Source organism: Cyprinus carpio, chromosome B7 (genome assembly GCF_018340385.1).
Source record: "Cyprinus carpio isolate SPL01 chromosome B7, ASM1834038v1, whole genome shotgun sequence".
Classification (NCBI taxonomy): Eukaryota; Metazoa; Chordata; class Actinopteri; order Cypriniformes; family Cyprinidae; genus Cyprinus; species Cyprinus carpio.
In genome coordinates, this window is record NC_056603.1 from 5,963,737 (window position 1) to 5,978,107 (window position 14,371).

Sequence of the window (14,371 nt, forward strand, 5' to 3'; positions counted from 1 at the left end):
GTGGAGATAGATCTCCTTTTGACAAAGCATTATGTATTGTAAATGGAATCAACAGACGCAAATTGAAAGTGTAATAAAACACCTTAATGTGCATCTTCGATGTTCTCTTTCCACTAGTCTGTAAGAAGACATGTTATGAAAGCAAAATAGCAAAAAAATTCAAAATATCTCAAATGTAGCCCAAAATATTAGCATAGCGCGTCGACGCCCGGTTGGGGGCGGGTGTAGTGATGTCAGCGCGCAGGGCTTTGGATTCTGGGAGCACAAACACACACATCAGCCATTTTCAGTTTGCTGTGGTCATCCTCCCTCACTCCAGCACAAAGATCTGCCAATTATCTATCACGCTGAAAGGGACGAGAAGGATGGACGAAGCGAAAGCGGGTGATCGCGCACACGGGCGTTTGTTTTGCTGAGCGCATCACAGACAAAGGCGCAGCACTGACGCGCATCTCGTCGCCGGGGATTCATCTGATTCACGTCTGATATCGTTTTATTGGAGCGAGTCTGGGATTCTGGACGCGTCGAATCCATAACATCACATTATTTGCACGCTTGAGGTCAAGAGAAGCCCGACACAAGCGGATTATTAAAGGTACTTTTCTTGCACGCAATGCAAAAATGATCTGCGCTTCGGTTTTTGAGATGCATTGATCATAGAATAGGATGCTAAACTACTGGCTGATTTAATGGGACAAAAACAATAGCTCATATTTAATATCTGAATAGCGCAAAAGACTGCGTTTCATTTAAATAATTATACCATTATAATTTGTTTGACAATGTCTGAAAGAGTAAACCAGAAGATGCATGACTGATTTAAGATGCATCTGGTGATTTTTGTTTTCATTTTCCAGTCAGTGGTGGTGCGTTGAATATCTCTGCGCTTATGAATCAGATATGCATGATTCGTTCTCAAATATTATTATATGAGAACACAAAATGGAGGATGAGAGGAGTTTGCGTGATGGAAATAAGTGTTTGCTGATGTTTTGAGTCGGTTGCAGAAGCTTTAGGAGGTGTGTTTGTTTCGTATTGAGAGCAGGGCCTGTTTTCCGCTCAGATGCGAGGATGTTGTGATTGTCTGGAGGAGTTCACGCTTGTTGTGTTGTCCTGTGGGTCACCTTGATGGGTTTTTCCAGGTTTCGCCTGATTGTTCCAGGCAGCTGTCAGTCATTGTGAAATGTGCATTGAGCATATGAAGGGTCATGGGCATCAGAAGGCGGGTTGTGGTCTGATCGGGTGTGTTTATAAGCTGTTTGATGCGGGACTCTCGCGCTTTCTCTCCACGGTTGCTGCATTGCAGTCGATAGGCGTGATGATGAGTGAGGAATGGCGCCTCTGCTGGACGCAGGTGGAGATGCAGGGGATGTCTGAAATGTCATAATAATATCATATTAGGTGCTGCAGTAGGTGAACTTTCTACATGGAGTAGTTAGTCAGCTGCTTCTGTAACTGTTTATTATTTGCTGCATCAGTAACCTCTGATGATTCTCAGTTGTTCATCACTTCAGATGTTTTTGGGCGGCAGGACAGGACTCTGTCAGCACTTGTACTCAGTGTTGCCAGATCGGCTGTTTTTTTGGGTGTGAGGTGCAGTAATAGATCATGATGGACTTCAGGGTCTAATGGACTAAACTCACCTGTCACTTTGCAGTTATTTTAGTATCATTGACATACTATATTGTTGTTACTTTTTTTTTCATTTATTTTTCATTTTTGTAATTTTGTTTAAAGTTTTTGTCAATTTTATGTTCTTTTTCAAATATGCTTTGACTTTCGTTTTTGTTGGTTTTTATTTATTCAGTATTTATTTCAGTTTTAGTCATTGTTGTGTTTTTGTTATTTGTATATATTATTATTATTATTATTTTAAAATGTATAGTTTAATAATTTTTATTTTGTTTATTATTTGTTTGTGTGTGTGTGTGTGTGTGTGTGTGTGTGTGTGTGTGTGTGTGTGTGTGTGCCATTTTTACAAGTTGTTTTATTGTTTTTATTTCAGTTCGTTATTTTTGTTCTTTTTTTGTTGTCATTTAAAATGTCTAAATAGTTTTTATACATTTTTATTTCAGTTTTAGTTATTCTAATACATTAGTTTAAACTAAATGAAAATGAGAAGTACTGCTTTGGCAGCTAGCCAAAATAAAATAAAATAAAATAAAGTCTTTTTATTCAAGTTTTTGCTCTTAATGTTTATTTTATTTTGGGTAACGTTTTATGGCTTTAGTTTTAATTTTAGTTGAAGGTTTACAAATTTTGTTTTTTTATCGTTTTTATTTGTTATTGTTCTTTTTAAGTGGGTCTGTATAGTTTTTATTTCAATTTTAGTTGTTTTTGTTCTTTTTAATATGTCTATATAGTTTTTTATGTGTCTATATTTCAGTTTTAGTTATTTTAATACATTGATTTAAACCAAATGAAAATGAGAAATATTGCTTTGGCCACTAGCCAAAATAAAATAATTTTTTGTTTGTTTGTTTTAAGTAGTTTATTCTGTTTCAATTAATGTTTAGCCAGTTTTATTTTAGGTAATAACGTTTTATAATTTTAGTTTTAATAGATTTTAGTTTTTTAGTTGACATTTTGGTAAAATTGCTATTTGTTTTTATCATTTTTATTAGTTATTGTTCTATTTAATTTTTTTTTTAAATTTCAGTTTTAGTTTTTTATAGTATATCAAGTCAAACTAAATGAAATTGAAATGTTGCATTGACTTGGCAACTTTTATTGCATTTAATATTTTACCTAAGCCATGTAAGAGGAGGATTTGTGAAGGCATCAGTTTGTGATCGTACCCTGTGGTGTGTTCTCAGCGAGCGGCGTCCCGCGGGTGATGTCCACCATGGTGTACCCACGAGAAGAGGCGCTGGAGCGTCTGACGCAGGACGAGATCGTGCTGAACACCAAAGCGGTGATGCAGGGTTTGGAGACGCTGCGAGGGGAACACGCTCAGCTCCTCAACTCTGTCCTGGACTGCGCTCAGCCGCCCGTCGCGCAGGAGAAGTCCAGCCTGCTCCGCAAGAGCCTGGAGGACATCGAGCTGGGACTGGGAGAGGCGCAGGTATCTGACTCACTCAGAAAGACTGACATATCTAAAGCTGCTTGTCTAGACTGCATTCATTTGGAGCAGATCAGCTGGAGCAGATCAACTTTATAAGCATTTCTGTGTAAAAACTCGGCACACCTTAGTAGAGCTTTTACTGCAGAAATGCAGTTTTTGAATTGGAAACTTCTCGGAAGAAATGGAAGAGCTCAAGAAAAAGGCCCTGGAAATTAATTACAGAAATCACATTTAAGTCATTTTTTTTTTTTTTTTTATGCCTGTCTAGTTGGGCCTTCTGCTTGTGCTGCCAACATTCTACCCTGCCAAAATAAAAAATTAAATTAAATAAAGTATATATATATATATATATATATATATATATATATATATATATATATATATATATATATATATATATATATAACAATATTATAATATAACAATATTACATGCATAATTAAATTTTTTATAATGATGATTTGATTTACATTTAAAATGGTATTTTTATAATTTTATATACATTTTATAGTTCTTTTAAAAATATTACATTTTCCAAACATAATAATGCAACTTACATTAAATGTTTTTGTTTTTAAGAAAGAAAATTAACAATGTTATTTGCAACTAATAAGATAAATTTCCAATAATAATAATGAGTTATACAGTTACTTAAAATGATAAAATCCATGCAATTTTAAGTCCATTCTTACGTACTCAAATCAGTTGCATATGTCATGTTAAGTAAATGTAACTTAATATCTAGAAATGATACCGTTATAATGTTTGATATTTTAGCATACACTAGTGTTCAAAAGTTCAGGGTCAGTAAGACGTGTAATATTTTTGAAAGAAGTATCTTATGTTCACCAAGGCTGCACTCATTTGATCAAAAATACAGTAAAACAGGACAATTGTGTAATATTATTACAATTTAGAAATGTGAATATATGTTAAAATATAATTTGTTTCTATGATGTAAAGCTGTATTTTCAGCATCATTCCTCCAGTCTTCAGTGTCACATGATCTTCAGAAATCAGTATAATATGCTGATTTGCTGCTCGAGAAAGATTTCTGATTATCATCAATGTTAGAGGGTCAAGTAACACTATAAATGTCTTTACTGTCACTTTTGATCCGTTTAATGCATCCTTGCTGAACAAGCCTGTAGTCTGCCGTGTAAGTTCTGCGCTGTGTCCGCACCTGAAGCAGAGTGAGGACTGATGTGGCGTCTGCTCTCAGGTGATCATCGCTCTGTCCGGTCACCTGAGCGCCGTGGAGTCTGAGAAGCAGAAGCTGCGTGCGCAGGTGCGTCGGCTCTGTCAGGAGAACCAGTGGCTGCGGGACGAGCTGGCCAGCACTCAACACAAGCTGCAGAAGAGCGAGCAGTGCGTGGCCCAGCTGGAGGAGGAGAAGAAACACCTGGAGTTCATGAACCAGATCCGGAAGCTGGACGAGGACGCCTCGCCCTCCGAGGAGAAGCCTGGAGAGAAGGAGAAGGACAATCTGGACGACCTGTTTCCAAACGACGACGACCAGGGGCCAGGTGAGAGACCAGCATGCTCTTATCTAGATGCTCTTATCACATATGTAGTAATTAGTCAGAAAAATCACATTTTTTTTCAATGTAACAGTTTAATGAAACTTTAGACAAAATCTTATATAATATATATATATAATTTTTTTTATACTTTTGTATATATAATTTTTTTTTTTTTTAATTGAGTGTTATATTTGATACATCAGGCTTTTATGGCCTAATGGGAATGCACAGAAAATAAAAGTAGTTTAGTTTTATCCAGAGGGTCAAACTGTGCAAAAATATGTGTGAAAAATTGGGTGCAGATGCTGATATTTCTATGGACAAAAAGTAAGAATTCAAATGCTTGTAATGTAAATCAGGGAGGTTTTTATAACAGTATAGTGTATATATAATATTATATAATATCACCAATAATATATAATGTCACTCTTTATCTCCCAGTAATGTTTTTAAGATCATAAAAGATGATATTTAAATGCTTAGTTTGATGATCAATGCTCTGTGGTTTCAAAACATCTAAAGCAATGACGATTTAGAAATAAACATTCTTTAAAAAGCCTGATGGATCATATTTGATATTTTGATTTGGAAGAATTTTAACATAATTTTGAAATGGGCATTGTGTGTGTGTGTGTGTGTGTGTGTGTGTGTGTGTGTGTGTGTGTGTGTGTGTGTGTGTGTGTGTATTGTGTGTGTATTTTATATATGATATAAAGATTTTAATAAATTCTAAATCTTTATTACAAAAACAACTCTGATTTAAATTTTAAAATCTTCTCACTGTATGTAATAACAAAAAATGACATCTAGATAATCAGGTAAAACTTGCTTCAGTCCAGGAAGTGCTCATCTTGAAATATTACTAGCAATATAGTTATCCTTGCGTTTACTTTATGAAAAATATGTAAAGATTTGACAGCAAAAAGACTCACAGAGCACAAGCTGAGGATGGACATTTGTACAATTATACTAAAAGGTCTTTTACTTGGTAAAAAAAAAAAAACTATAAACTATCAGTCAGACAACAGAAGGCATGGAGTAGATTGTGTGCAACATAGGGATGTAGCGATTAACAAAATGAGATTAAAGACAAATTATAAATAAAATGTGTCCTTTTATTATTGCTTGGACAAAATGCTTCACGTTTCTTTGTGAAATTGAAATCTAACACTATAATAATATACTAATATAGTGCTTGTATATTATAGCTCTATTGTCCTCATGTGTAACTCGCTTTGGATGAAAGCATCTGCTAAATAACAAGATTTAAATATAATGTAAATAACAAAACTAAATTGAAATTTTAAAACAAGCCCCAAATCAAATAAATGACACAAATCAAATAAATATCTTCATATAAACAAATTAAGGCTTTGTCTGTGCTCTTTCCATTTAAAATTAGAGGCAACCACTGCATTTTAATCATGATCCAAACAAAGATGCTGCATACATGCAACATGAGAAGCTTTTAATTTAAATTCTATCGCAAAAAACAGAATGATTTGACTTCAGTTTTGTGAAACTATATACATAAGAAATATCAGCATGAAACAGAAACAGCAGACGAGCTGAACGAGACGCAGATTCACTCTCTGCCAGCAGGTGGCGCTTAAAGCGTTTCCTTGGTTTCTGCTGTAAACAAAGCAGCACTGCACTTATGAACTTTAATATGCATTATACAGAGGCAAGATTAAAAGAAAAAATACCATCTAAACTTTTCTAAAGACAGTAAGTTCCCCTCAGACATGCATTCATATAAACTCCTACCCCTAACTGAATTGTGATTTGTTTAGCATCTCAAACCAATTTGAATCGGCACACATTTTAAACTATTTTCAGCCGGCTCGCAGTTATTCGTTACATCCCTTGTGCAACAGGTTTTTAGTGAAGGTTTGCTGATGTTGATCATTTAGAGGCTTTAGAAAGTCATGTATCAGATATGATGCAGCAGGTTTTCTAAGGTTAAACGTGTCTCTCCAGCTCAGCCCAGCGGTGAAGCGGCGGCGCAGCAGGGAGGCTACGAGATCCCAGCCCGTCTGCGAACGCTTCATAACCTGGTGATCCAGTACGCGTCTCAGGGCCGCTACGAGGTGGCCGTGCCGCTCTGCAAACAGGCTCTGGAGGACCTGGAGAAAACCTCCGGACACAACCATCCAGACGTGGCCACCATGCTCAACATCCTCGCCCTGGTCTACAGGTCAGAGGTCACCGCAGCCTGCTTTTAAACATATTAGCGATGCACTGAAATTAACTTTCATTTTAAATTTAGCCAAAAACCAAACATGAAATTTATGTAATAATGAATTACGTAATCACATTTATATATATAAAGAATACAGAAGTAAAATCTAAAATCGTAGTAGAAAATGGACTTTTTCCTGATAGATGAGATCTTGACACTGACACAATTAAAACGAAGAGCTACTTAAACATCACTGTTTCAGTCAATGATTTCAACCCTCCAAAATTGTTTTGGTTTCTGAAATTGTGGTGCATCACTAGAAAATATGCGTGTTGTTCCAGGGATCAGAATAAGTATAAAGAGGCGGCTCACCTGCTGAACGATGCTCTGGCCATCAGAGAGAAGACTCTGGGGAAAGATCACCCCGCCGTGGCCGCGACCCTCAACAACCTGGCCGTGCTGTACGGCAAACGCGGGAAACACAAGGAGGCCGAGCCGCTCTGCAAGAGAGCGCTGGAGATCCGCGAGAAGGTGGAGAACATGCACCTGTCAAACAGATGAACTACTGTTGCTCTAGCGTAGCCTTTGTTTGGACCCTCAGATTCCAGTTTTACAAATAGTTGTATCTCACCCAAATATTGTCCGATCCCAAATTATTTTAAGGTTTTTTTTTCAGATTTTAGATGTGTTTTATTCTCAATTCTAAAACATTGACCCTTATGAGTGGTTTTGAGGTCCTGGGTCACATATGTGCATGTGTGTTTGCAGGTTCTGGGTAAATTCCACCCTGACGTGGCGAAGCAGCTCAATAATCTGGCTCTGCTGTGTCAGAATCAGGGCAAGTATGAGGAAGTGGAGTATTATTACCGCAGGGCGCTCGAGATCTATGAGAACAAACTGGGCACTGACGACCCCAATGTGGCCAAGACCAAAAACAACCTGGTGAGGCCAGATCCACTCACCTACAACTGATACAGCAGCTTTAAACTCTTTATCCGTGCTGGAAATCTTTACCTAATTTGCTGTTTCTGGTCAAATATGACCAGCCTTTTCAAAATTGCTTGTAAATCTGTTTTTATGCTATAGTATCGCCAAATCTTGGATTCAATCTAGTTTTCTAGAAGGCTCACACACCTCAGTTTATGAGTGAAAACAAAAACATTATTTGTGAATAATTTTGGCAGTATTCTCTCAAAATATTAGGTGCATTAATTCAGAAATACAAAACCTGTGCTAACTGAAAGAAAACAAGTCGAAAAAAGATTGAATTCAATATCTGAACCCAATATGCAAGCAGTTTTTTTTTGTAGGGCAGTCATTTTTGACCAGGAACACCACAAGTGTTACAGAGTGTGGCAAGAAAAAAATCCGAAAAGTACAAAAAGTTTTGTGTGGTTGAGCGAAGTCATCAGGTTATACTCCAAAGCCTTAACATTAACATTAAATTTTTTTGTGTGGTTAAAAGAAATCATCAGGTTATACTCCAAAGCCTTAACTTTTACTCCAAAGCCTTAACATTAACATTAACATTAAAAAGATTAGAATTACATTACATAGATTTTAGACTTTATTTCTTTGTTTATATAAATGTAAATACATTATTGTGTATGTGTGTGTATATATATATATTATATATATCATATATAGATATATATATAAGATATTATATATATATATATATATATATTATATATACTATATACATATACACACACACACACACACACACACACACACATATATATTATATATATAATATATTATTTATATATAGATATCTATAATATATATATATATATAATAATATATATAAGAGTATTGCACACACACAACACACAAGATATATAATATATATATATGTATAGGAAAATATATAAAATATATATCTATATTATATATGGTATAGATACAGTAAGTATTTATTTTATCTATATGTACTTGTATTAATATTCAGCAGTATGGCACTACAGGTCAATTTACATTGCATTAAATATTTTTTGTTTTGAAATGGTCAAATTTTGACCCATTGGGTTTATTATTAATATATATCATATAGATATATAGATATATCTATATATTTTCTCAATTATATATAATATACCTGTATATTTTTATATTTTATTAATTTTTTACTAAATCAGGAAATAATAGTGCGTGGCCATTTTCCACCCTTATTTTAGCCCAGTTATATAGGGGGGTATATATTGAAGAATTTTAATGGGTTATAACTTCCAAGGATTGGGCTAAACTATGCATATGGTGGCCATTATTGTGGGGACCCTTATGTAACACTTTGCACATGAAATGAGTATTATATGTGGACCTGGCATGATTAACTAATCATGAAATGTGTGCTGAGTATTGTATCACAGTCATGTCCTTTGAGCTCATCAATACAATTATCCTGCCATTACAACATGATTTTGTATTCTCACAAATGCTTTAATCCAGCCGAACACAGTGCAAACAGGATGTGAAGAAGAGAATCACTGAGCTTCTTGAGAGCAAATGAACAGAATTAAACTCTCTGTTTGCTTCTTATATATCACGTCTTGGATGTCTCCTGCTCTTGTGTTTATCTGTGAAAGTAAATATTCAAGAAACTGCAGACGCAGTGACAAAGAACAAGCCCTCTGGGTGAATTCTGATATGAAGCATGAACGTTTGGATCTGAAAACTGGAGAGCATTGTTCTGTCTGAAGCTGGTGATTGTGAATCCTCCACAGGCCACGTGTTACCTGAAACAGGGCAAATTCAAAGACGCAGAGACGCTTTACAAGGAGATCCTGACCCGCGCGCATGAGAAAGAGTTCGGATCTGTCAACAGTGAGTATCTATCATTACACACACCACAGATTCATATATACATGTTCATTTCATGTGACGTGCATGAACTTTTTTTCATGTAAATCATGTGTTTTTGTAAGAATGGACATTCATTATTGGTTTTTTTTAGTATGGATTGGTTGGTTGTTTGTTTGTTTTTTAGGTTTTTTTTTATAATTCTTTTGTTGTGTCATAGCAGTTTTGGCCAATCAGACGCTTACAGATTTATGATCAAACATCCACCTGCTCTTTCTGAAAACTTCAACAAGCAAATTATAGTTCACTGAAGACTAGCCACTAGTCTGCTATCTGAGGCCATGCAGGGAACATTGTTAGAAAAAAAGTAACAATATTGAATCAATCACAACAAAAGAAAATTATTATTTTTTTTTACTCCTCAGATGATAACAAACCAATCTGGATGCATGCAGAGGAAAGAGAAGCAAGCAAGGTATTATAGGCTTTAAATTATATTTTACATAAATCTATTTAAATGTAAATATTTGTATGAATGTATTTGATTCATGCAGAGGAAAGAGAAGCAAGCAAGGTATTATAAATGTGCATATATATATAATATTATTTATAAGAGAATTTTAAAGAAATTTGTACTTTTAACAAGGATGCATTAAATTGATCTTTGCTTTGATAACAGACATATAATTACATTTTATAAAATATTCAAATAGAAAAGTTATTTTAAATAGTTTTTACTGTATTTTTGACCAAATAAATGTAGCCTTAGTGAGCAAAAAAATACTATTTTCAAGCACATTAAAAAAATATTATTATTTTCAAGCACATTAAAAAATCTTACACTCAATTTTATGTATATTAAACATGATTAATAAACACATCTATATTAATTATATTTCAGCTATATGACATTTCTGTTTTACAACAATAAACAAGTATTAAACAAAAAAATATATATTACATTTTATTCTTCAACACAACAATTCAGCCTGATTCTCTTATATTATTATTATTTATTTTTTACCAGTTTTAATTTTTAATGCTCTCATTTCATAATATTTTAATCTGTGTGTTCAGTATGAATTGATTTCAGTGTGATTGGGTTTGTCTGATGCTCATTTCCAGGGTAAGAGGAAGGACTCGGGTCCGTACGGTGAATGGTGAATACGGCAGATGGTTGAAAGGTTGAAAGGTGGAGTGAGTTTGGTGTGTGTGTGTCAGGGGGTTGTTTGTGTGTGTGGGAGTTTTTTGGTGATTTTCTGGATGTTTCTCTCGAGCAGTCCCACTGTTAACACCACGCTGAAGAGTCTGGGCGCGTTGTACCGCCGGCAGGGCAAACTGGAGGCCGCCGACACGCTGGAGGAGTGTGCCACGAAAAACCGCAAACAGGTACGACACGCATGCTGATGTCCCAACTGATGCTCAACCTACTAACCTACTCGAGGTTAACTTCCTGTTGCAGATGACTCATACAGGAAGAGAGCACTGTTAAGAAAACCTCACTGACTTCTCTGTTCTACTTGTTTTACCTTTATTTTTATTGTTTTACTTATTGATTTTGTGAATGGAATGGTGGCTGTGTGAATGATATTTTTGTATTTTGGGGGATCTTTGTGTTTGTTCAGGGTAATGTGGTGCCATTAATCATGGTGGGGGGAGGCTGTGCTGGAGGAGACAGACGTCAGTGTCGGGACGGCGTAAACGGCCCCGGAGGCCCCCGAGGAGACTGTGATGGAGACGAAGCCGAGTGGAGCGGGGTCAGTGGAGCCAGTGTTTATGTTCCAATCTTTAATGCAAATATTGTGTAATGTTTTTGAAGTAAATCTCTTAAGCTCACCATTTATTTAATTAAAAATACAGTAAAATTCTGAAATATTATTACAATTCAAAATAGCTGTTTTCTATTTGAACATATCGTGAAATCTAATTTATTTCTGTGATGCAAAGCTGTATTTTCAGCATCATTACTCCAGTCTTCAGTGTCACATGATCCTTCAGAAATCATTCTAATATACTGATTTGCTGCTTGAGAAACAAATTATGTATTCACAGAAATAAATTATATTTTAAAATATATTAAAAATAGAAAACAGTTATTTTAAATTGTAATAATATTTTACAATTTTTGCTGTATTTTTTATGAAATTAATGCAGCCCTGGTGAACATCATATCTCATTTATTCATAATTTTTGACTGGTATTGTGTGTTTAAATATACATCTTGAAGTTGATCATGTATTGTGGGTACAGGATGGTAACGGCGGGCTGCGCAGGAGCGGCTCAATTCGGGAAGATTCGTTGAAGCGCTGCGGCGCAGCAGTGAAGATGCTGGTGGAAGAAGCTGCAGGGCAGCGGCCCTCATCGGAGCCACGCAACCCCGGGTGAGACTCCAACACGTCACCCCTCAATCTTCTCCAAGCGATTAGACATGATGCTGTAACTGCTGATGTTGTTTTGGTTCAAAAAGGATGAAGAGGGCGAGCTCCTTAAATTTCCTCAACAAGAGCGCAGAAGAAACCTCACAGGTGTGTATTATAATATACTGTTTCTTGTGCAGCCAATCAGAATATTAGAATGATTTCTGAAGGGTCATGTGACACTGAAGACTGGAGTAATGATGCTGAAAATACACAGGAATAAATTAGTTTAACATATATTCACATAGAAAACCGCTATTTTTTTTTGTTGTAATAATTTCGTTTTTTTATTGTTATTTTTTTTGTTGTTTTTTTTATAATATATTTTTAGATTTTGAGTGTGATGTGCAAATTTTTTTTTTTCAGTGATATTATTAGGAACATTAAGCATTAAGATTTTCATGCTATGCTTTTAAATCTTGTTTGCAGTGAATTTTCACTCATTCTCCATGTGGTGTTTAAAATTGTGTATTTCCACAGTATTGTTGCATGCTAAAAAAATTGTGTTTGTGTGTCTTCAGGAATCGAACAGCGGTCTGTCAGAATCCAGAGGACTGAGCGCTAGTAATGTGGACCTGACCAGACGCAGCTCTCTGATCAGTTAGAAACGACGCCTGGACGTGGAAAAGGAACCAAACGGAGAGGCTGTTTGCTACCTACTTGAATCAAAAATACCATTAAATGATCCTTATTCCAAACGTTATCCTAAGAAAAAGATCTTAAAAGCAAAAACACGTCTTTTAGTTTCACATCGCTTGCAAAATCTGGGCTTCGTGTCTCTGCTTCGCCATTAGCGAGATCAAACGCAATGTAGCACGCTACTAAACCACAGACATCCAGTGGTGAAATGACATCATCGCACGGCGTCAAAATCGCGTAGTTTAGCACACAACGATCAAGTTATCAAAGCATAGGTTTGCCATTTAGAAAACATAAAGTTCATATATATAGTAGATGCTAACAACTTCCACAAAACGACCTCACTGAGTTGAAACGGTGCGAAAAACTATTGCGAATGCACTTACGAAAAATATGAGCGTTGAAATTCGAGAGCACTGACTGGTACAACCTCACTTTTGCCTTCTGAGTTTAATGTATATAATGATTTAAATTATTTAAGGTCTTTTCGTTTCACGAAATTAGCGCACAAGGATTTCGTTGACACTGTAGCTGGATGTCTGTCCTGGAGCGACTGGAAATCGCGTTGAACGCTACAATGAAGGATTTCTGCATTACGATTTAAAGCTGATTTGAGCCAGAGCTCTTATTTATTAGCGAATCTAGATTCAGAATTCAAACTCCAGCTCTGTCTGTCAAAAAAATCGGTGGAAAAGGCCAAACCTATATAACTGGAATTTTCCATCAGTTTAAAATGTGACGTGTTATTCATTTTATTTGATTTTCCAGCCACTGGAATATATGGATGTGGCTAAAACAGACAAATCCTTGTGTTTTTGTTTTATCTTTTCATGTTTGTAAACTGCAAATCCTAACAGGAACAACAAATGTCTCATAAGTGTACTTGTATGTAAACGTTTGCACCTTTATGTGATGCCGTTACACATTTTTTTGCATTGATTAAGGATGTGTGTGTTTGATTTTTGGTTTATTTGAATGATTTTTCTTGTGTCCATCGGAGGCGAGTGATCTCTGAATGTGCAGACGGCACTAGCTTTGGGAACCAGCCATACAAATGGGCCAATCTCATAAATAAACACGTCATATTTCACCTCAAATCATATGCAATCACATTTTGCATAAAGACATTTTCGTTTGTATGTATTGTCAGATTACTTTCATTAGTTAAGCACATTTTCCCTCCAATTTCTAATTACAAAAAATATACATTGTATAGCTATACATTAAAAACCCCCAAAATAAGGAATGCAACAAATACTATTGGATTTAATAATTCAACAATGAAATGTAATTTATTTGACATTGTGCAGTAATTTAGTAAGTTACATTATTGAGAATTTAGGGGTTTAAATGTGCTTCGTTTTAATTAATGTCACAATGCTAAACATCTTATTGGTCTTTATTATGATCAGTTTTCCCTAAAATATTCTTAATTCTATATAACTCTCCAATTTTGTAATTGTTTACCGATGGTTTTGCGGTGAAATATGACACAGGCTTGTGCTTGACATGGTTTGTGAGATTTTCTCAAACAGAATGTAACGTTATTGCAAAAAGTTTCCAGTGCGTTCATGCTAATGATTACGTTTCGATGAGCTGAACAAAAATAAGGGTTCTAGAAAGTGTTCGAGTGATGAGAGAAGAAAAAGTCCGGAATCGGAGCTATATATACGAATGATTGTAAAATACTGAATTTTTGACTCACTTGCGACCACAAACACACACACACTCGTGTATCCTCCTC

The 14,371-nt window shown here is 35.5% G+C and overlaps 1 pseudogene; it reads left to right on the forward strand.

Annotated features, from left to right (window-relative positions):
• Positions 1–230: 230 nt before the first annotated feature.
• The window catches only part of LOC109092632, a 14,519-nt pseudogene continuing 378 nt past the window's right edge, over positions 231–14,371 (forward strand).